General features: G+C 42.8%; 1 protein-coding gene across 1 annotated transcript in view; it reads left to right on the forward strand.

Annotated features, from left to right (window-relative positions):
• Nucleotides 1-24928, forward strand: part of ACVR2A (activin A receptor type 2A) — a 1507426-nt gene that overhangs the window by 842249 nt on the left and 640249 nt on the right. The gene's annotated exons all lie outside the window — the stretch shown is intronic.

The following is a 24928-nucleotide window of genomic DNA, read 5'->3' on the forward strand; positions in this document are numbered from 1 at the left end:
CATTCAGTGAAAATCTGTACTGTTGAGAGGTATGCTACACATACATGATATTGCCTTTTTAAGTACTTTGATAAGAATGGTTTTATTTTGAGTCTTTTATTTATATTTAATGACTGCTGCCTTCATTTGTCTTTTTTTGTCCTTTAATATTTATTATTTACTTCTTTAGTACCTCAGCCATCCACTGGAAAAAAAAAATCACTGTAGTTTTGATGATTAGGTTGTAATTTTCAAGTGATTTCATATGAAAGCAGTACGTGGAGGGAGAATGATGTCTGTATGTTTTCAGATAATATCAATAGGAAATCTAGTTATAAATACGTATGTATAGACAGGGTGCGACAGTGATGCATTGGTTGGTGGTATTACCTCGTACTGCTTGATTCTGTGGTTGCTGTCTGGGTTGGTTTTTGTCTTTGTGCAGTCTACATGCCATCCTTCTCTCTGTATGGCTTTTCACACAGTGCCCATTTCCCCTGACATTGCAAATAACATGCTGCAGTAAACTGACATCTTCCAAGTTGTAGGCGTGTGTGTTTGAATGCATACTAAGATGGACTGAGTGGGTTTTAGAAAATTATATAAGTTTTCATTTGTATCTTTTTATCTGTGTAGAAAAAAAAATAAGAAATGCAGTGTCAGTCAACTAACAGAAAAGGCACAGACACTGCAAGACAGACCTGATGTAATATGTTCTGTTGAGCCAGCATAGGTTTTGCACTTAATTGAGCTTTTGGGCTGAGGTTGGACAAGATCCTTTCTCCGGGAGTTATACTCCCAATGAAAGCTCTTGCCAGCCAAAAAGCTTGAATAATTGGAAAACTTGTGTTGGTCCAATAAAAGTTACTGTATCATGTCTGTGTTCCATTGTCTTTTTTTTTCTGTGTGTGTGTGTGTGTGTGTGTGTGTGTGTGTGTGTGTGTGTGTATATATATATATATTTATATATATATATATATATACATATATATATATATATATACATATATATATATATATATATATACATATATATATATATCTGTGTTTGTATCTGTGCCATTTCTAGTAACTGTGTGAATGCATGCGATTTATTTGTAGTTTTTAACTGTCAGAGTGTTTTTTTAAATTTGATTGTTAACTGTACAGGGTATTGTGCAAAATGTGCACTTCATTCTCTGTAGGTTTAACGGAATGTAATTCTGTATTTGTTTTTTTAATTGTTTTTTTTCCCCTTCTCCTTCCCTTTCTTTCTGTGGTATTCACTGGTTTTACCAATATGTCAAATGGTAAAGTTATTTTTAAATGAAAATGGATTTAATAAAGATAACCAAGGAGAATGGCATACATACAACAAAGAGAATTTTGATGTATCGACGTAAAAGTGGACACATTTTAACATTTTTACAAGTATAGAATGAGTGAGTGACACCAAATTTCTAACAATGTTGTAGTGCATGGAGCATTGCGATTACACTCCAGTTTTCGTAAAAAGGCAAAACAGTTAAGCACTAGAGTGGTGTAAGACCCGACCTTAACAAATTCGTGGTTACAAAGGGTATTTACAAAGACTTGATCTTAGCCCGTACTGTTTGTGTACTGTTGCTGATATTAAACGTAATGGAATATGTCATTTAAAAGTTTTGGTAGCATATGATTCTTTTAGTTGCACTTAATTTGATAATGGTGATTGAAGTTTTTTTTTATTTTGTATGTAGTCCTGTTTGCAGTCTCTCAAATGTATTGTAACACTTATTGTAACTAATATGGGCTGTGGTTAGCATACACTTAATGAGTTGTAGTATTTGCTATCATTGCATCTTTGCTGCCCCTGATGTAATGTAGTCAGAATCATTGATAAGTCAGCATAATGCTTAATTTGGAAGCTTGGATGATGCCTTTTAATGATACCTATTTCATTTTTATTAGCAGTAATGTATGCAAGTGTTTTTTTTTCCATTTCTTTGGTATATAGCAATGCAGTATTTACACTTTTGAAAAAGTACAACTCAAAGTCCCTCTCTGAGGAGAACTGTTGCAGTAATATGCAACTGCCATTGACTGAACCAAGGAACTGCTGTGTTTATTTTGTAATAGTAGCAGTTAACGCATCATTGATTTAAAATACAGTCACTTTTTAAAATTGTTTTATTTGCGTATGTATGGCATACAGTTGTGGAAAAGCATGTCCTTTTAAAATGTTTTTCTGAAGTATACAAAATTTGTTTGTGAAAAGGACCAGTAATTACAAATTAAAATAAATAGTAAGAAATTCCAGCAGTATAATAAATTTATTCCTTTATCACCTGAAAGTTCTTGGTGTTTAATTTACTTAAATGCTGTTTTATTTTCATTTCATTCTGTTTTGTATAATTAGTTGTGAATAGTTATTAAGTATACTAATAGATGCTGTAATTAGATTGCTTTGCTTAAAACATCGTCATGTATTCTGAGCCCTGTGTTTGCGGCATTGGAATCTGTCTGAATTTGATAAAGTGCATAGTGTATTATCCCAAACTTCTTGATCCTTGCTTCATCTGAGAATGGCTGACTCAAGCAGTAAAGTGTATTTACTCTGTGTGTCCTGTGCATTGTTTGTTCCACTGGAGGTTATTTGTCTTTGGTGAAATATTAGTGGTTTACTGTTGCATTAATAACTGTGTATAGGTTTTCCTTGCTGTGGCTGTACCTGGCCAACCCAAGTACCTTAGATTTAACTCCTCCTTCTTGTCTGGCGGACACCCTGCAGCTGATGTCAGGACATCTGGGTGTAAGGGTCATTGGTCAGCACCATATTACATCTCTTTCTTGCCATCATTGGCTGAAGCGCCCCTATCATAGATGGGTTGGTCAGTCTGAGGACCAGAAACATTCTTCAAAACTAAGTGCTATGTTGTGGAAAGAACTTCATTCTCTCCTTTTATGAAGTGTACTTACATGAGTACTAGGACTAACATCTGTTTTTAATGTGAACTGATTACACATTGGAACTTTCAGTCACTGTGCCTTAACTCGCTTAAGCCCAAAGCACTATGTTCTAAACTGCCCTCATTGTGCTCACTTTAATAAGTGCATGATTCCTAATTGGGCGTGTCTCTTGCCCAGTGCTCCTCATGTGTTATAGTGTCTGCCATCTCCAACCCCTGTAAACAATGCAGGGAGTAGTGTCTGAAACTGGATAAAGGGGCAGATGACATAGCTTCTTCTTCAGTCAGTCTGCCAAGACTTGTGATACTAGAAGGACTGGAGGCACTTTTGCAGTCCCGATACCTAAAAGGGTAATTTTTGCCATGCCCCAGCCTTTGCTCCCAACCCGTACAAGCTTACCAGCAGGATCTGCTTAGACTGGCTGAAGATGTACTTAATATTGTAGCATCACAGTGTAAGAACCTTCTCTGTGTGGAAGATTTTCAGTCCATATATTTCTAATTAATCACTGTATATTAATCAGATCAGACAATAGTAGCAGAAGTAGCGAACGTAAACTCGTCAAGTCAAAAAGTAATAATAGCAAATATATAATTCTACAGCATTACTAAGTATTCGAAAGTAATCCAAGCAAGGCAGGCCGTCTGTTTCCAGTCGAAAATCCTTTATTAAGTCTGTGTACTTTTCCCAAGAAAAGAAGGGGATATGCAGACCCATTCTAGATTTGTCAAAACTAAAATTTCTTCTGGTGCCAAATTTCAGAATGCTCATCTTGCAAAAGCTTCTACCTATGCTTATCCCAAGAGCCTACATGGTCACCTTGGATCTAAAAGATGGTTACCTACTCATACCCATAGCAAAATTGCACAGGAGACATCTATGCTTCAAAGCAGGTGGAAATTATCAATTCTGTGATCTGCCCTTTGGCTTATGTACTGCACGCAGGGTTTGTACCAAACACCTGGCTCCAGTAATTGAGACTACAGGACTAAACGCATTCAAATCTACCCTTACTTACAAGACTGCCAGATCCAATGGAACTCTGTGGAATAGCTTCTACTGGCCCTGAAAAAAAAAAAGACCATTCTGTCCTCTCTAAGATACACCCTGAATCTAAAGAAGTCCAATCTCTCTCTCTCTCTCCCTCCAGAAAATTAATCTTTCTGGGAGCCGTGCTGGACATATACCAAAAAGAGCTTTTCTTCCACAAAAAATACAGCTTTCCTAACCGCTTGCTTTAAATCAGATGTTTTTCATGTTTCACTGTTGCAGTCATCACCTGTGGGTTATCCCTGTTGTGGTAGCCCTTGGCCGGCCTGGATACCAGAGTCAATGTTTTTCTGTGTCGGCTGCTGTCGCTTGCTGTCTGACGTCAGGTCATCAATGCTATAAAGGAAGGCAGCCGCCACCATTACATCAGTCTTTCTTGCCGTGGAGTCCTTAGCAGAAGCGGTTCACAAGTGTGCCAGTCAATCTCTACCAGAGTTTGAATTATAGCTTCAAATGTCTAAAGCTAAGTACCCCATTGGGGATCCTTTTTTCTTGCACTAACCGATGTCCAAAAAAGTTAACAATTGTCCCGCCTGTGGAAAGCAAATACCACACAGAGACTTACATTAATTCTGTGTCACTTGTTTAGGCCAAGACCACGATGTCCCCCTGTTGCCGGTTCTGTGCCCTCTTTAACACGAGATCCATTTGTCGTAGAGCTCTTACTGTAGTCAGGCATTTTTGTCTTCTGTCTTCGCATTCCAAAATGGCGTATGTCAGCCAACAATCCGTAGACATTCCGAAAAAACGTAAGGATAAAGATAGAGACAGACCACACAAGGCTAAGCCTTCCGATGACTATATCGCTAAGCAAGTCATCAGTTCTCTGGAATTCAGTGAGGCTCCTTCGCAACCCCTGATGCCCGATTTGATACGTTCGCAGGCCTCTACTGAGACCCATTCAGAGTCCAGTAAGCCGCAGAAATCTTCATCTTCCGAGCCTTTGGTTGTCTCTGCCTTGGTTGGGTCCGGAGCCACGATGCAGGCACTGGCTTCTGAGGAGGTTTTTCACACTACCGAATCTAGACAAAAAAAACAACGTCTTCTCCTCCAACTACCATTTCTCTCAGACCGAGGGATACACTTTACACCTAGAAACAAGGCCACTCCTAGGAAAACTACTTCTAGCTGCCATTTTACTCCTACTCCACCTCCCCAAGCTTAAATGCTTAAAATGGCGGAGGATCTTATCACCCTTATCAGGGGTAGTCAAGCCACAACCTCTAAAAGGAAGAGACTTTTCTCCTGAAATACTGATAATAGGATTCTGAGGAGTCTGATTATTCCAATTTTGAAGAGGAACAACAAACTCTTGACTGCTTATGAGGATTCATATGCAGAGGAATCCATTCTTTCTGCCTCCCCACCCGAAGATCTTTCCTTTGGGGAAACCTTTCTCACCCTCAAGGAACATTTCCACTGAGAATCCCAGGACTTCCCTCAGTCTAAGAAAAGACTATGGATGTTTCTAGACCTGCCCCAGCACAGACATCTTAGAGGTGGTTGATGATGTCTTCCATGAATCCAGCTTAACTCCTGATACCCTCCCAACTGCTCCCAAAAGACCTGACGGGTATTAGAGTACAGGATTCTCACAAATACCTGTACAGAAATCCTGCTGCAGACCTGGAGGTCATTACACAGGGACCAAAAGGAGCTAAGGCTAGTTCTGAAAAGAATCCTATTCCTTCTGACAAGGACTCCAGAACTCTGGACAGATGGGGTAAAAAAAGTATACACCTCTGCAACCTCCTATCAGAGCACTCAGCTGTCAGTTCCACATGTTAAAATATCAACAACACACTTTGGAACTATTAAAGCAAAAGATGTCAACCTTTCCTGACTGTGCCAATTTGAAAGAGTTAGCAGATTTACTGCACTCTACTTGTCAAGTGGCTAAACACTCATTACACAGTAGATATGACACCCTAGAAGCCTCAAGCAGGGCAGCAGTGTCATGATCTATCATTAAGAGACGTGCATGGTTGAAGAAACAACCTCTCCCTGGTCATGTCAAATCTAAATTACTTGATGCACCTTTGGATACGGGCCGCTTGTTTGGAGAAAAAGCAGAAGAGGTGCTTAAAAAGATGGAAGACAAAGCAAAATCTATGCAAACAGTAAACGATTTCCTTCAGGTACAACCTCCTAGGTTTAGCAGGAATTTTCCCTCAAAACAGTGGTCCTTTCCTGCACCTAGCAGACGGGGGCAAGGTAAGTCCCGCAGGGGCAGACCATCCAGACTCCTATCCCAGGGACAGCAGAGAACCAGACAGTGGACCACTTCCACTCCAAAGGCAGGGAGTTCTAAGCCATTCCTCTATGGCAAAAACTCTCTATGACTCCCTCTCCCCTCACTGCCCTCTTTTCACTCACCAAAAACTAGGAGGAAGGTTCTCCCTCTGCAAAGAAAATTGACTTTCTGTAAGAAAGGGCCAATGAGTCTTAAAGATCATTTTTCAGGAATACAAATTCTCCTTCAACAAACTCCCAATTCTAAGAGGGTACCCAGACTTAACTCCAAATCAGTGGGCAGAGGCATTGAAACAAGTCCAAACTCTAATATCCCAAGGGCCAGTAGAACCTGGCCCTTGGATCAAACAGGCAAAGTTTTTTTTATTCCAGATTATTCCTGTTTCTAGAAAAGAGGGCAGTTGGCGCCTTATCCTGGATCTAGCCATTCTAAACACCTTCCTGGTGGTCCCCAAATTCAAAATGATAACTTTGCAGCAGCTGTTGCCTGTGCTGACAAAAAATGCCTGGTTAGTTACCCTAGATCTAAATTATGCCTACCTCCACATCCCCATAAATGAATCCTGCATGAAATTCCTTCGCCTCAGAGCAGGCTTCACAACACTTTCAGTTCTCTGCACTACCCTTTGGCTTATCTGCTGCTTCCAGGGTATTCACCAAATGCTTAGCCCCAGCCATAACCTTTTGCAGACAGAAAAATATACAAATTTACCCTTATCTGGGTGACTGCCTCATTCAGGTAGATTGCAAAGAAAAGCTCCTCAAAGACCGCCTCTTTGTCAAAACCCTCCTAACCTCCTTAGGGTACACAGTCAACGAGAAGAAGTCAAAGCAAACACCCTCCAGGAAGATCATTTCTTGGGAGCACTGCTGAACACAACATCCCAAATGGCTTTCCTATCCTCAGAAAAGCAGAGCCTCCTGCCTCTCTAGTTTACTCAGCTGGCTTCCAGAAGTCACCTCACTGTGAGGAAGTTAATTCAAGCCTTGGGGTACATGGCATCTTGCATCCTTCTAATTCCTCTGGCCAGGCGTCACATGAGAAAACTTCAGTGGTACCTAAAGAACCTTTGGTGTCAGCATTCTCAACCTCTAAAAACCTTTTTCCCTCTGATCCCCTGTATAAGGGCCGAGTTTCTCTGGTGGGCAGGGGCCTGTGCCCAGAGCAAGGGTCTTTCCTTCACCCTCTGCCCAGCCAGGCAAACCATTACCACCGACGCCTCAGACATAGCTTGGGGTGCTCATCTAGAAGGCAGGTGCACCCAAGGTTTTTGGGATGTCCAACACCTTCCCTTACACATCAACCAGAAGGAAATGATGGCAGTACAAAAGGCTGTGACATCCTTCAAACCCCATCTCACACCAGGGGTACTCCTTATCAAAACAGACAACACCACAGTAATGTGGTACATCAACAAACAGGGAGAGACCCAATCTTACCCTCTGTGCAGGCTAGCCATGAACCTCTGGCTGACAGACTCTTCCATGGGACTACACCTGATAGACCAATACCTACCAGGGATCAGCAACACCCTGGCAAACCACTTAAACAGAAACTTACTTGACCCCCATGAATGGCAGCTCCACAGAAAAATCTTTTTACAAATCACTCGGGCGAGGGACTCCAGAGGTGGATCTCTTTGCTTTGCATCTCAAACATTAGCTGAAAAAATTCTGTACCAGGGAATATTACCATCTGGCGTGGAAAGTGGATCCCCTGACCTTCCCTTGGAACACCCTCATTGTGTACGCATTCCCTCCTCTTTCTCTTATTCCCAAGGTACTGATCAAAATAAGGGAGGAGAGACCAAAGGCCATCCTCCATCCAGATTGACCCAGACAACATTGGTACCCGTTACTGCGCAGCCTGACCTTACAGCCTCCCAGGCAGCTTCCCCTGATCTCAGACCTCTTAACTCAGGTGGGGGGGGGATGCTGCACCCAGACTTGCAGACTCTCAAACTGTCAGCATGGCTAATACTCTAAAGGCAAACAAGGGGCCCATGTTAAGCAAACAGGTCTTAGACATTAGCACAGAGGCCAGAAGGTCCAGCACCAGAAAAATCTTACGCAGGAAAATTGAAAAGATTCTGCTTCTGGATCCAATCCAGAGAGGGCAGTACCTCACAATCTTCCATCACTCTTATCCTGGACTACCTAGCAGAGCTACTTAATAGTGGCCTCTCCTTCTCCTCTATTAAAATCCACACTTCAGCCATTTCAGCTCATTTTGATACAAAACAGCCCCTGTTTTCCCATCCCTTGATTAAACAATTCCTCAGAGAGGCTTCTAATATCAGACGTCCCAGAAGGCCACTCACTCCAGCCTGGGACCTGAATTATGTTTTTGAAAAACTAACTTTACCTCCCTTCGAACCTACTGTCTCAGCAGAACTAAGATACCTCTCCTGGAAGACTGCTTTTCTCCTAGCTATCACCCCAGCCAGAAGGTTTTCAGAACTTCAGACACTGATGGCCATTGAGCCCTTCATCATCTTCCATGCAGATAGGGTCTCCCTGAGAACCAATCCCTCCTTTATGCCCAAGGTGGTATCTAATGTAACTATCAACCAGGCCATTCATCTACCCACCTTCTTTCCTAACCCTCAGAATAAGGGGGAAAGAATTCTGCACTCACTAGACGTGCACAGACAGCTCAGATACTATCTGGACCATACTAAACCCTTCAGGAAAACAGACCAACTACATGTCAGCTTTGCTCCAGGGGCAGAGGGGAAGCCCATTTCAAACAAGCCATTTCCAAATGGATATCATACTGTATTCATTTCTTCTACAGATTACATGGGAACCCCCCGCCCCAAGTCTGTTCGAACCCATTCCACTAGGGTAGCCTCCACTTCCACAGCATTCCTCAGAGGAGTTCCCACCAGGGACATCCTGGAAACTCCCACCTGGCCTTCTGTCCATACCTTTAACAAGCATTACCACCTACCTCTATTTTTTAGGGCAACAGTGAAACACAAAGAACATAGTACAGTTGTGTACACTTACCATAAATGTAGATGTTTCAGTGTATTCACTTTTGCAGTCCTGGTTGCCTACCCTCCTTCCCCCTTATATCTTATTTCTTTAGGGAGACATAAGTTTCTAACGGTGGCCTTTAGCCACCAGGACCACTTTGCCTTATTTACTTGGGCCTCTGACTGGTTAGGGCAAGAAAAACTGATGTAGTAGCATCAGCTGCCTTCCTTTATAGCACTGACGACCTGATGTCAGACAGCAAGCGACAGCAGCCGACGCAGAAAAACATTGACTCTGGTATTCGGGCCGGCTGAGGGCTACCACAGCAGGGATAACCCACAGGTGATGACTGCAACAGTGAATACACTCGAACATCTACATTTATGGTAAGTGTACACAACTGTACTTTCTTCCGCTTCAGTTTATTCCAGCATGGGATGTTCTCAGACATCTTGGGTTTATGGCCTTATGTATCTTAATGGTTCCTATAGGTGGGCTGCACTTGAGGAAAATACAGTGGAATTTGAAAAATGTTTGGAATCAGCACAGCCAGTCCGTCAACCACAAAATTCCACTGCTACCTTGTCTAAAAAGAGAATTTCAGTGGTGGATCTCAACTTGCAACCAGAACCTATAGGTCCCATTTTTGATCCCTCAACCAAGTCAGACACTGACCATAGATGCCTTAGACCTGGCTTGAGGAACACACTCCAACTGTCTCCAAGCTCAAGGAAAATGGGAGCAAAATTTCCAGAAAAAAAACAGATTTAAAGAAAATTATGGCTGTTTTCAAAGGCATCCTAGCTTTCAGGAGAATCTGTATTTCGTGGATTCTGCTAATACAACAGACAACACCATGCTGGTGTGGTATATAAACAGACAGGGAACACTCACTGTTGCCCTCTCTGCCGCCTGACTATGTTCTTATGGAACAATATACATCAGATGTTGGGTCAGTCATCCCATGTCTGCAGCTCTTACTACCCTGGCTTTCTCTAAACAGTGGTTCATCCTTGTTCAGAGCCTACTAAAAGACATTTGTAAACTGTTCTGAGGTGGTCAGCCTTCAGTGTCTAGAGTTTCCTTCTACTAAAATAAAGAGGGACCGTGCCTCTATCAGGGAAAATGACTCACTAGAAAGTGGGGTGGGGGACCTTAATTATTCCCCACCTCTGTCTTTCTTATGATCCAGACACTTGAGGACATCATCTTCTCTAAATCTCCCACAGAGGAGATCTCATTTGTAGAAATAATGAGAGTCCTGACGGTTAGAGCAATTCATAGGTTCATAGGTGTGTACTAGGCTAATGGTCCTGGAGCCTTTACAATCCTATCCCATAGAAGTGCCCTGGCATCGTGCCACCCAACATTAGTTCCCATTGATAAATGAATACGCAGAGTAATAGAAAGTAACATAGAAGATGAGCAGTTTGGATTCCAATTAGGATGCAGTACAAATGACTCTGTTTGCAGTGAGATAGACAGTGGAGAAAAAGGTGGGGATGAAGAAGGTCTCCAACTAGGCATTCCAGGACTTGGAGAAAGCATGTGACAGTGTCCCAAGAAAGTTGATTTGGGCAGTCCTATGAAGCTGCAAGAGTCTCAGGAAAAAAAATATATAATTAGTGCAGGTTTTATACAAGGACCCATTGAAGTAATAAAAACCTTGTTGGGACTTGGAGAGGTTCCCAGTTGGAGCAGGTGTGCATCAGGGTTAATTTCTGAACCCACTGCTGTTCATACTGGTGATGGACTACATTTGCAAACAGGCTAGAGTAGACAGATCAACAAAGCTGCTGTATGCAGATGACATAGCATTACAAGCAGACTCTGAACACAAACTTTAGCAAAAGACAGGGGACTGCAGTGCAAAACTGAAGGCACATGGAAAGAAACAACGTACTAACAAAACAATTGCCATGGCAGCAAATGGAGGATATCAGTAGAAGCTGAAAATTAAGATAGAATAGAAAACAATGGAACAGGTTAACAGCTTCAGCTATCTAAGAGGTGTGATTGAGGAGACGGGAACTATAAATGAGGAGGTTACAGCCAGAATCCAATATACTGCAGCCAACTGGCATTGAGTGTCAGGGTTAGTGTGTGACAGAAGAGTATCAAGGAAGCTGAAAAGTAAAGTGTTCAAAACAGTGGTGTGACCAGTACTTCTGTATGACATAGAAACCAGGGCAGTGAAGGAAATGCATTTGAGGAAGCTAAAGGTGATGGAGATGAAGTGCCTGAGTGGGGTGATAGAATGCACACTGTGGGAAGACAAAGAAATGACATCATACAGAAGCCAGAGTAGCTCCAGTCACAGAGAGAGAAAAAAAACAGAATCAGTTATGGTGGTTCAAGTCATGTGCAGGAAAGCAGAAGACTGTATGGTGAAGAAGATTTGGGAGAGGCAGAAAGAAGACAAGAAGAAACAAGAATGTTAAGCCAAGTGATGTGATTGTGTGAGAGAAGACATGTAACAATCGCATATGACTGTTGAAGGTGGGAAAGTGATACTGAAGTAAGAGAGGTGGTGGCAGTTCAAGCGACACCCTGACTCCATGTAGGAAGAAATGGAGAAAAAGGATATTGATGATGATGATGATAACATGACACCTGCTTTCCTGCCCCACTCCCTTTCATTTTCAGACATCTCACCCTAGTAGAGTATAACAAGAAAAAAGGTGTTAAACCTAATGCAGAAAAGAGCCATCAAAGAAGCCCCACCATATCAAATAGGATCAGGTTATTATTCCAGATTCTTTTTTGGTTCCTAAAAGGGCAAAGGACTGATATTGTATTTGAACATAAGTAAATTCATCCCCAAAGAATCTTTTCAGATGATAATGGTGCAGTCAGAATTTCCCGGTCTTTCAGGAGGAAACTGACTGTGCTCCTTGGACTTCCATGAAGTCTACCTCCTTATAAAGTCAGCCAAAGAGTCCAAGAGATTTCTGCACTTAGGTGGGTACCACCCACCATCAGTTACAGACACTTCCATTCAGTCTTGCATCTGCTCCAAGATTGTTCACCAGACACACCTCCATATTGACAGAGAACCAGTGGCTGCAGGGAGTAAACGTGTTTCCTTGCCTAGATGACTGGCTCTTAGCCACCCCAACACAAAATAGGTTTACTTCTGCACAATTTCCTCCGAGTCATTTGCAGTCTTTGTGAATCTTCAAGAACAGTGCAAACACCCAGATAGAGCTCTCTCAAATGCTTCTGTTCATTGGATGTTGAATATGCTATCCTGTGGATCGCAGGCTTCTGTGAGACAAGGTTTTTCCCCTTACAAAGTCTGGTGCTTCAAAGTTTTCTGTCAAAGACAGTCAATGCTTCAAAGCACTTAATCCCATGGCAGCAACTATTTACATTTCCCATGCCACATTGTTCATAAAAGTTCTTCATTGCTCCCTGAAATTATAGTGGTCACATTTGACAGATCCCATAACACAGCACACACAAACTTCCAGGGCATACAAGTTCCAGTTGAAGTAGTGGCTTTACACACTAAGCGTAACTCTGGGCGATGTTCTTCATGTTTCACTGTAGCAGTCATTACATTTGGGTTATCTGCCTGCAGGTATCCCTCAGCCGGCCTGAATGTCAAAGTCTTGGGTCCTGCGTTGGATGCTGTCTCATCTTCCATGACGTCAGGTAGTCAGGGTTATAAAGAATGCAGCCAACGCCATTACATCAGTCTTTCTTGCCGCGCGGTGCCCGAAGCAGAAGTAGTTCGCAAGTGCCGGTCGGCCGACTCCTGAAATTTTCATTTTTGAGTTTCAGAACCAAAGTCTTCAAAAAAGCTAAGTACCCCGTTCGGGATCCTTTTTCTTGCTCTAAACCAATGTCAGTAAAAGTTAACAATTGTATTACCTGTGGAAAGCAAATGCATCATAAAGATTTTTATTTGTACTGCATTCCTTGCTTAGGCCCAGACCACGACATCCCTCGCTGTAGGTTTTGTGCCTTATTCAATCCTCGAACTATTCGTCGTCAGTCCATTTTTGCAGCAAATTATTTCAGTGCTCTGTTTAATTATCCAGAAATGGCTTCGGTAAGTCATCCAACTACCGACATTCCGAAAAAACATAAAGATAAAGACAGAGACAGACCGCATAGGTCCAAAGGTGCCGCCAACGCTTCCGTTAAGCTTAGTCTCCAGTTCACCGGTACTCAGTGGGGCTCTTTCACAGTCCCTGATACCCGCTACTTCAGATTCGCAGGCCTCTATGGTGGCCCATTCGGAGTCCGGTGTGCCGCAAGATGCTTCTTCAACTAAGGAACCTGCAGATTTCTCTACCTTGGATGGGTCCGTAGCCGCTGTGCAGGTACCGGCTTCTGAGGGTGTATTCAGGCCTATGGACTTGCATTGCAAACCGACGCCATCTTCATCTTCAAGGCCTAAAACTCGTTCCACGCCTAGAAAACCGACATCCAAACCACATGGTCAGGCCCATATGCCTAAAATACAAATTATAAGAATGGCTGAAGACCTTATTACTTTAATTAGGGGAAGCCAGCCTTCTTCCTCTAAGAGACTTAGAATTGATTCTCCTTCTGATTCTTCTGATCAGGATTCTGAAATTTCTGTTTCTTCTGATTACCAGGATTTGCCCTTATCTACCTTTGAGGATTCTGATGCTGAGGACTCCATTCCCTCTCCCCCCCCCCCACCAGAAGATTTTTCTTTTGGTGAAACCTTGCACACTCTTAGGGAGCATTTCCGCTGGGAAAGCCAGGATTACTCTGACTCCAAAAAGAGGCTTAGGGAATTCTTACTCCTACCTCAACACAGGACTTTAGCTATTCCTCCTGTCCTGGACATTGTAGATGATGCCTTCTTGGAATCTAGCCTGGCCCTAGACACTTTACCTCCGGCTCCCAGGAAACCTGACAGGTATTACAGAGTACCTGACTCTCACAAGTTCCTTTTCATGAATCCCTCTGCAGACCCAGAGACAATTTCTCAGGGACCTAAAGGCATTAAGGCTACTACTGCCAAAAACCCTACCCCCTCTGATAAAAATTCCAAGGCCTTGGACAGATGGGGTAAGAAGGTATACACTTTTGCTACTTTGGCCATTAGGGCCTTAAAGTGCCAGTTTCATATGTTAAAATATCAGCAACATATTATTGGACTACTTGAACAAAAAATGATGTTGATTCCTGACTGTGCTGAAAATAAAGAATTACAGGATTTAATGCATTCTGCTGAAACAAGTTGGTAAACATACTTTGCAATGGAGTTTTGACTCGTTAGAAGCATCTTGCAGGGCTGCTGTCACTGGGTTGGTTCTTAGAAGGCATACTTGGCTTAAGGTGCAAAATTTGCCAGATCATGTTAAAGCTAAATTACTAGATGCTCCCTTAAACCAAGATCACCTGTTTGGCAACAAAGCAGAAGAAGTCCTTAAAAAGATGGAGGAAAAAGCTAAATCTATGCAAACTGCTAAAGATTTCCTGCAAGTACAGCCTCCCAGATTCAGTAAGCATTGGCCTTCTAAGAATTGATCCTTTCCTGGCTCTTCCAGGCCTTCTCAGTCCAAACCCAGGAACAGCAGGCCACCTAGGCTACAGTCTCAAGGTACTTACAGGCCTAAGCAGTGGGGGGCTTCCACTTCCAAAGCTGGAAGTAGTAAGACACCCTCCTCTATGGAAAACTGTCACAATGACTTAACCTTAAACCTTCCCAGTCCTGTTCTACTGCATGCTCCCTTAGGGGGAAAGATCGCACTGCATGCAAAAAACTGGGAACTCATTACCTAGGACAAATGGGTTTTAAATATAGTTTCCCAAGGATACAGATTCCACTTCCACACTTTACCAACCCCAAACGGTTGGCCAGACCTACCCCCAAATCACTGGGCAGAGGCTCAACAGCAGGTTCTTTTTCTTCTAAGTATCAGGGCTATTCAACCTGTCCCAGCAGAAGAAAGGGGACAAGGTTTTTACTCAAGACTTTTCTTGGTACCCAGAAAAGACAGCTCCTGGCGTCCTATCTTGGACCTCTCTATTCTAAACACCTTTTTGGTAATCCCAAAATTCAAAATGCTAACACTTCAACAGCTGCTTCCTATGCTAGGCAAAGATGCCTAGTTGGCAACCTTAGACTTAAACGAAGCTTACCTGCACATTCCAATAAGGGAATCTTGCAGGAAATACCTATGCTTCAGAACAGGCTACATGCACTATCAGTTCTCTGCACTTCCCTTTGACTTATCTACTGCGCCCAGGGTATTCACAAAGTGCCTAGGTCCAGTCATTGCATTTTGCAGGCAAAGAAGTATTCAAATATATCCATACCTGGACGATTGTCTAATTCAGGCAGAAAGCTAAGACATGCTACTAAATCATCTGGCATTTGTAAAGAAACTTCTAACTTCACTGGCGTACACCATAAGCAAAAAGAAATCTCATCTAGTACCCTGCCAACAAATTGTATTCCTGGGAGCAAGCTTGAACACAACTTCCCAGATGGCTTACCTCATGCCAGAGAAACAAGTTTATTTAACAGCCTACTTCAAACTACTGGCCACAAAGACCCAGCTGTCTGCAAGGAAAATCCTGCAAGCCCTGGGGTTCATGGCCTCTTGCTTTCTACTAATTCCATATGTAAGACTGCATATGAGGAAACTACAATGATATCTAAAAAGCCTATGGTGTCAACATTCACAGGATCTGGAATCAATGATTCCTATCATTCTTTGTATAAAGACAGAGTTCCTTTGGTGGGCAGCGGCCTGCTACCACAACAAGGGACTGCCATTCATTCTACCCCCTATCGCCCAAACCCTAGCAAAAGATGCTTCAGACTATGCATGGGGGGGGGGGCTCACTTGGCAGGGCAGTGCATTCAGGGCAAATGGAACCCAAGTCAGATGCACCTGCATATCAGATATCAGTCAAAAAGAAATGTTAGCTGTACAGAATTCACTGACAGCCTTCAAGGACCACAGTCTTCCAGGACAGTTATTGGTAAAGACAGACAACACCGCTGTTATGTGGTGCATAAACAAGCAGGGGGGAACCCACTCGTATCCTCTCTGCAGACTAGCCATGGCTCTGTGGAACACAGCCTTGAGCTACCAAGTGCACCTACAAGCTCAATTCCTGCCAGGCAAGCTAAATTCACTAGTAGACGACCTAAGCAGAAATCTCATGGATCCACACGAGTCAAAACTGGAACCAAAGATATTCAACATTTTGAGAAACAAATGGGAGAGCCCAGAGATAGACCTGTTTGCCTCCCCTCAGAACTACCAATTGGACAAATTCTGCACAAGAACTCCCCACAGCCAAGCTTGGAAAGTGGATTCCCTGTTCTTCACCTGGGAAAGCCTCTCAGTTTATGCTTTTCCCCCTCTGCCTCTCCTGCCAAGAGTTCTGCTAAAGATCAAACCAGACAAACCAAGGACAGTACTGATTGCACCAGACTGGCCACGCCAACACTGGTACCCTCACTTGAGCAGTATGTCACTGCTGGATCCATGGCACCTGCCTCAAACCCCTTCCCTGCTGTCCCAGCAAGAGGGTCAGATTCTGCACTCCCAGCTTCAAACCCTGAACCTTGCAGCCTGGCTAATTCCCTCAGCTCTCCAATAGCATCACTCAGTAAGCAGGTGCTAGATGTCATTCTGGAGGCCAGGAGGCCTAGTACTAGAAAATCCTATGCTGAAAAGTGGAAAAGATACTGTGCCTGGAGCCAGACCAAAGGGATGGGCACAACAGTGCCCAGCTTACCGCATATTCTTCAATACTTAACAGAGATTCTCCACAAGGGCCTTTTCCTTTTCATCCGTTAAAATTCATGCCTCAGCCATTTCTGCACATTATAATACTGAGCCACCCCTCTTCTCTCACCCTCTGCTGAAACAATTCCTCAGAGGGGCCAAAAATTTAAGACCACCCAGGAGAGCCCCTACTCCAGCCTGGGACCTTAACTTTGTATTGGAAAAACTCACTCTACCTCCTTTTGAGCCAGCTGCAACTGCAGAGATGAAATTCCTTTCTTGGAAAACTGCTTTCCTTCTAGCCATCACTTCAGCAAGAAGAGTGTCTGAACTTCAGGCCCTCATGGCAGTGGAGCCCTTCATCATCTTCCATGCTGACAGGGTGTCCATCAGAACCAATCCTTTCTTTATGCCCAAGGTGGTATCCAGTGTGGCCCTTAATCAGTCCATTCATTTGCCTACCTTTTTCCTAATCCACAGTACAAAGGAGAACGAATACTGCACTCTTTGGACGTGCACAGACAACTAAGATTTTATTTGGACAGGACTAAGCCTCTCAGAAAAACTGAACAGCTGCTATTGCCTTTGCTGCAGGGGCAGAGTCGAATGCCATTTGTAAGTTGATAGACCATTGCATTCTTTTCTGCTATAAGCAACATGGAAAACCTACCCCTCATGGGATAAGATCACATTCCACCAGGGCTGCAATCTACCTCTACAGCCTTTCTGAGCAGTGTCCCTACCAGGGACATCCTAGAAGCTGCTACCTGGAGCTCTGTACATACCTTCACCAAGCATTACCACTTGTCTTTGTTTTCTAAATCCAGAGCTGGTTTTGCCACTGCAGTCTTGCAGGGCTTAATAGCTGGTCCTAATGCTCTCTAACTTCCTCCTCCCTGACTTAGCTTTGAGAATCTACCCAAATGTAATGACTGCAACAGTGAAACACAAAGAACATAGTACAGTTGTGTACACTTACCATAAATGTAGATGTTCAAGTGTATTCACTGTTGCAGTCCTGGTTACCCTCCCTCCAGCCCCCTGACTTCTCTTGGCTATACCTTTCTTCTTGTTTAGTGTATTTCAGCTTTCTGGTGTATTTGCTTTTTTTTGGAGGTATAACCTTTATATATGTATAATTGCTTCCCATTATGGGGGTACCTGACATCTGGGGCAAGAAAAACTGATGTAATGGTGTCAACTGCATACTTTATACCCCTGACTACCTGACGTCATGCAAGATGAGACAGCATCCGACACAGGACCCAAGACTTTGATATTCAAGCTGGCTGAGGGCTACCTGCAGGCAGATAACCCAAATGTAATGACTGCAACAGTGAATACACTCAAACATCTACATTTATGGTAAGTGTACACAACTGTACTTTCCATTCCAAACTGCCATCCATATAGTGGCTGTCACTACAAATGCCTCCTCTTTAGAGTAGGGTATTGTCAAGGGAGGATCCTCCAAATGGAGCCAGTCTGGATATCAACATTTTGAAGATGAAGGTTATCTTTTTGACGTCACAGATGTTTCAGGACTGTGTCCTGAGGTGCTGTTGACAGCCATAGCAGGAGTTGGCAGTGATTTAGTGCATACGTAAAAAGGGAAGAGCTTATACCTACTCCTTCTGTCAGGAAGACTTGTTTATATGAGAATAGGTTGTGTCAATGAGATGCTTTTTGATTGACAAACGCATTTTTGAGATACCATTTCTGTGGTAGATAGCCATAACTGCTGCTTACTAATGCTTCACAAGTGATTCCTTGGTCTGTGCCTAAAGTGAACAGTCTTCTGTTGCTGAGAGAACCTTTGCTGCAGTTTATTTGCATTCCTGACTAGTGCAGTAACTTCCCTCATCCCTCCTCTGGAGGAACATCTCAGCAATGCTTTTGCCCAGAAGTGGCCCGGACCCCTTCATCCTTTTCCCTCCTTTCCCCTCATTTCAAAGTTAATTCATAAATCCAAGCAGAGTAAATACAAAGTTATGCTTGTAGCTCCATTTTGGCCTCCTCATGTGTGGTTCCCTATACTCAAGTCTTATCTTCTGGAAAAAGTCTGTCTTAGTCTTTTCAGAATCCTGTTGACACACCCATTTAACAAGTTCCACACAGACCTTCTGTGCCAACATCTTAACTGCATGGTTATTTCAGTTTCAGTATTAACCACAGAATCTGAAAAAGGGTTACAGTGACAGCTCAACAAGGGTGTAAACAAAGTGAGATTGCTTCTGGGGAGGGTTAGTACAGTCAATCTAACGGTGGTTCTACTAATGCTGCCTGTGGTCAAGAATATCTCACTCCAAGTGGTGGAGAAAGATCTGAAGCAGATTCAAAGAGAGATTGAAAGTGTGTGTGTGTGTGTGTGTGTGTGTGTGTGTGTGTGTGTGTGTGTGTGTGTGTGTGTGTGTGTGTGTGTGTAGTTTTTGGGAGGGCATCATACTAGCAAATGAGTGATGGTGAGGATGATATGTCTCTCATTTGCCTATGTGTACCTTGCCATTCCATATAGTGTGGATTAGAGGGATGGGAGCTGTGGAGGGAGGCAGGTACATAGAGTGGGGCAGAGAAAGTTTGGGAAGGCAGTGAAGTGGATACCCTGTAGGAGGATGTACTGACAGATACGTGGAAGGGAATGATTATGTCTGGGGTGAAGATTGTTGAGCATGTCAGGCTGGTTTGACTCTGTACTACAGGAACAAGGAGAAAGCAGTTAGAGTCATAGCCATTTAGAGGCATTTGGTAGTGAATGGAGTGGGTGGGAAGGAAGTGTTCAAATCATTTTAAGCATTAAAGCAGGTCTGGAATGTACTAATAGATGAGTGGTGGAATTACTTAGTAATGAGGACTTGGAACATGAGAGTTAAAGTGGGAGGGAAAGGACAGGAAGGAATGGATTACCACTTGAAAGAAGTGGAAATGGGTCTGTAAGGACTGAAGCTGTTTCATTTGTTGGAATTTAGTATAATAAGTTACATGGCAGTCTTGGCTCTGATGGCAAATGTGTGAATGAGAAGTGAGGGAAATCTGAGAGAACAGTGAAAGAAGGTTTAGAGACTTAGTTAAAATTAAAATGGGTAGTCCTGTTTATGGCAGCAAAAAAAGGAGGATCCTGCATAGATGAGTTGTTGGTATGGTCCATATTGTTTAGTGATTTAGAGATCAGGCTATATTGATAAGTAGCAGTGCATACTTTGAAGGATGTTCTTCATCTTTGGTGATGTTGGCATTTGTTGTAAAAATGAATATGCCTGTGGTGTACAAAACGGGAGGCTTTCCCATTCTTTGTGAGGAATGGTAAAGCCATTACGGATAGTGCAGAAATACAGTTTAAAAGGCAAAAAAGGCAGACTTGAGGATGGACTGGAGGGATCTGTGGCCTTTTTCTGTATGGGAATTGTCTACAAAAGACGGGGGGGGGGGTTATATCTTATTGTTTAGGAGAGCCTTGAGTTTCATGAGTTACATGTATGAAAGGGAAATATACAAGGAGAGAGAGGGAGGAGAATAGAAGGAAGGAGCATCTAACGTGTAGAGATGAGCAGTTAACTAAGCAGAAAGAAGATTCCATGACAACCGAGAGGAGAGAGGTGGCAGTGATAGGGGTCCAATGGATGGAGGAGAGTCATTAGCAGGACTTGGTTGTGATGGTGGAAGAGTTCCCAGAAACAATAAGAACATGAGGCAGGTTTGTGGGAAAACAAGTAATGTACTGTTGTAAAGTTTATCAAAGTAATTTTCTATAATTGGGTTGAATGCAGCTTTTTTGAGGACTATGTGTGCAATTTTCATATAAATATTCAGTGAAAAGGGCAAAGACATAGTGTCTTTTAGTTAAAGCACTAGTGGTTAGGTTGAGGTGCTTGTGCACTAACCTATTTTCCTTTCCTACGATGAGCTAAGTGTACACTTATGGCTTGACTCCTGAAGTAGATCTGGATATGCTTCTTGGTCTCTCAGGGGAGGATTAGAAATTTTTATAACTGCTTTCGTGACTTTTGATCCTATATTGAGACATTTTTCCATTTGGTCTTAGGAGAATGGTTAGAGTCCATCTTCAAAGGTTCATAGGTGATTACTAGGCTAATGGCAAAAGAGCCTTTACAAGCCTAGACAGTAATACCCAGGATATGACAGTGTTGTATCTTAATTCCCAGATATGGGGTGGGGGTAGTATCAAGGTAGTGGGTCTTTGGGTGCTGGAGCCCTGAGTCATTTTGCACACTGCCTCTTTCCATGAGGGAAATGAGCAGTACCCTGGGAATTAATTTATGGTTCCTCATCCATTTATTCAAATTCTTTTTGAAGAAAGTGAGGGGTGGGCTTTGTTGTACAAAGATGGGAAGTTTATTCAGCAGACAAAGTAGTCTTTGGGATACAAATCTGTTTCTCCAGCAAGTTCTGTTAGAATTACAAATAAGGTTCAGGTCCATGGCACATGTAACTCTCATGTCATTTTTCTTGGCAAGTATGTAACATTTTCATTTCTTCAGGGCTGAATCAGAGAATGCCTTCTAGATCAGGCATATATCAGATCTCAATAAACTCTATGAGGTGAAGTAAAGGGATAGGGCCTTTAGTTGGTCTGCATAAGACATGTGTCTTGCACTTTTATTTTTAGTGAGAAACCTCTGGGGTCACTCCAGTTGGTGTAAGTGCCTAGTTAAGTACATGCAGAATGGAGCACTGTACTCTGTTATGGGCCTGATGAGGCAGAGTACAGTGGCACTGTGACTTCCTTTGAACTTGATGCCATGTCTTTACTTATAAGTTGGGCCACACATAAGGATTTCCTCTCTACCATAGCTACCTGATAGTCAACGTTTAGGTTACTATCTATCTGTGTTCCTAGGTCCCTCACCACTGAGACTATTTTTAGGGGTGTGCTGTCAATATTATAATTTGCAGGGATATCTGATTTACTGAAGGGTATGATTATGCATTTTTTTAGCATTTTGTCTCTGATCATGTTTTGGCACCAGATGTTTGTCATTTTAGGCCTTATTTTAGGATGTCAGTGTCATCTGGGGATTCAGTGATTGCTCCCAGCTTACAGTTGTCAGTGGACTTGGTGAGCCAGAGGCCCCCAACATTGTCCTTCACTTCAGAGAAGTATATAGCAAACAAGATGAGTCCCAACATTGAGCCTTGTGGGACACCGTTAATAACAGGTTTCTTATCAAAAGTGTATTCACCTGTCTGGACAACATGTGTCCTGTCAGTGAGCCAGTTTGCTATCCATCTGACGATGTAGGGGTTTATATATAACTTAGTAAGTTTATCTATGATTGCTAAGTGTGGGATTGTGTTGAAGGCTTTGGCCAGCTATAGATTAACAATGTATACCATTTTATCCTCCTCCATGGCCCTGGTGACATTCTCGAAGAAGTCCACCAGATTGAGCAGGCAAGAGCTCCTTTGACAAAGCCAAATTGGATCTGGTCCAGTATTTTGAGATTTCCTAGGTAATTATTAATCAGGGGATCTATGTCAGTTGATTGAGTTTTCAGAAACTCAAAATTCATATCAGCGAGACAGTATGATTGAATTTCTGAAAACTTGAACATTAAAAAAAACACAAAAATCTATCTTTTTTTTTTTTAGAGATTTGCAGGGGGGCAGGCCCACCTGCTCCCCCCATACCACTTGCTAATTATATATATCAACTCTGAGATCACACTACATTGAGTAAAACAGTAAATTTCCTGCTACTTACTGTACCGTGATCTCAAAAGTTTTGGGTTTTCAGAAATTCAGTCATATCGTCTCGCTGATATGAATTTCGAGTTTCTCAAAACTCGATCAGCTGATCGTGATCCTAGTTAGGTCCATGATAAATCTCTCCATGGTCTTGCAGATAGGACTGGTCAAACTTATGGATCTGCAGTTCCATGGGTCAGTTGATGGGTCGCCCTTGTGCAGAGGAATCACTGTTGCAGCCCTCCATTTCTCTGGGACAAAGACCGTCCGGAGACTGGTTAAAGAGGGAATTTTAGTGGCCCTCATAGTCTATTTTAAGCTATTTAAGAAGCATCCTGGAAGGTTGTTGAGACCTATGGAGGCTGTGTTTTTGGCTTTAGCAAGCACAGTAAGGACCTGTTCCCTCATAGTAATCGGTAGGGGGATGGTTGCGGGTATTTCTTTAGGTGTGGTAGGAAGTGAATGAGGGGAGAAGTTTGAACTGAACTTGTCGACCAGCAGGTTTGCTATAGTTTCAGGCTGGTGTAACTGTTACCGTTCATGATTAACTCTGCACATAGCTGAGTGTTTCCCCTGAGATTATGAACATCATTAAAAAAGCCTTGTGGTTATCTTTCACCTGGGAGGCTATCTTTGCCTCATAGTTTGCATTGGCAGATTTGACCAACTTTCTAATTTGATTGTTTAGACTTGTGTCTTTTCACACTGTTTTGTCTGTTCCTTCTTGCCTTTGGAGTGGATTTTTTTTTTTGTTGAATAGCCTGTTTATACAACACCAGAGTGGTTTATTTTTGCCAGCAATCATAGGTTTGACTTGGAGAGGTACTGCCTCCTCTATGCTACTATAAATGTGGTTGCACAGTGCTTTTGTGTACTCCTCTGAGTAGGCCTCAGTGTCTTCTAGGTTTGGAGGAGCATGGAAGTTTAATAAGCGGTCACTTAGTTTGAGGTACTTAGCCTTAGCAAAGTTCTTAACAGGTCTGGAATTGAGGTTCTAGGTTAGTTTTAATACTAAAGGAGATTGTTTTGTGGTCAGATCTTACCAGGGAAGAGTTATTGCACAGGAGGGAGCAGCATCCCCCCCCCCGTGTTCACATGTACTAGGCCTTGGATATTTGTACCTCTAGTTGGGGAGCTAACTAGTTGCTCCAGGATGTATGCATTGACAAAGTCCAAAAACCTCTGAACAAGTGAATTATGGGTCATATAAGTCTTCCAGTTTATGGAGGAGTAGTTAAAGTCACACATAAGTGTGGTGTTAGGCTGAATGTTAAGAGATTACAGTAGGTTTAGGTAGGAGGTGTGGTCCCAGACTAGTTAGTGGATCTCTAGCTAGCGAGGATATGATAGGTGGTCACACCTGTGGTTAGTTGGGCATGGAACAGCTCATGCAGTGCATGTTGTTGGATCAGTATAGCACTGTACTTTTGCAGTGTACTCTTCCTTTATAAACACTGAGGCACCTCCTCCCTTTGTTTTATCCTGAGTTGAGGGGGATCACAATATATGAAAGACATTGAAGCCTTTGATAGCTGTGGTGCTTTCCATGGTTTTGCACCGTGTTTCAATGACTGCACTTATGTCTGTATTCTCCAGGGTGAGGAGTGCTTCCAGGATGTGCATTTCTTATTTAAACTCTTAGCATTGAGCAGCAGTGCCTTTAGGTAGTTGTGAGTGATTTTTGTTATGTTGGAGGGCTTAACAACTTGGCACGGTGGGGATAGATAAAGTTTTTGCCAGTGTCCAGACGCCAAGTGGTGACAAGTGCAAATCATCCCTGGCAAAGCATCATGCTTTGTCAGTGTCTCCCCCGGCAGATAGATATTGGATCCCCTTGTTGTGACACCAGAAACTAATCCAGTTGTTGAAGTTAGTTATGTTTTTCTGATACTGTGGCATCATCATTGGTGGAGGTAGGATGTTACTCAAGGCTAGATTTATGCCTGCCTGGGACATGCATTCAGAGAGCTCCATTGTGTCTCTCTTCATGTTGAAGTCCATTATTTTTTGCTGATACTGTGGCATCATCATTGGTGAAGGTAGGATGTTACTCAAGGCTAGATTCATGTCTGCCTGGGACACACTTTCAGAGAGCTCCATCGTGTCTCTCTTCAGATAGTCCAGTGAAGTACGTTTTCAGTCATTTACACCCACATGGATTACGACTGTGTCATACTGGTACTTGTGCTTGGCTGTGTGGTGTGTTGCCGTATTGACTTGGAAGCTGAGCTACTATGATTTTCAGAGTTGTGTTGTGTGAGGTGCTGTCTTTTTTGAGTTTGTGTGTGGGGCCACTGAGA

The sequence above is a fragment of the Protopterus annectens genome, chromosome 6.part0 (genome assembly GCF_019279795.1).
Source record: "Protopterus annectens isolate FY-2018-M chromosome 6.part0, PAN1.0, whole genome shotgun sequence".
NCBI classification, from domain to species: domain Eukaryota; kingdom Metazoa; phylum Chordata; order Ceratodontiformes; family Protopteridae; genus Protopterus; species Protopterus annectens.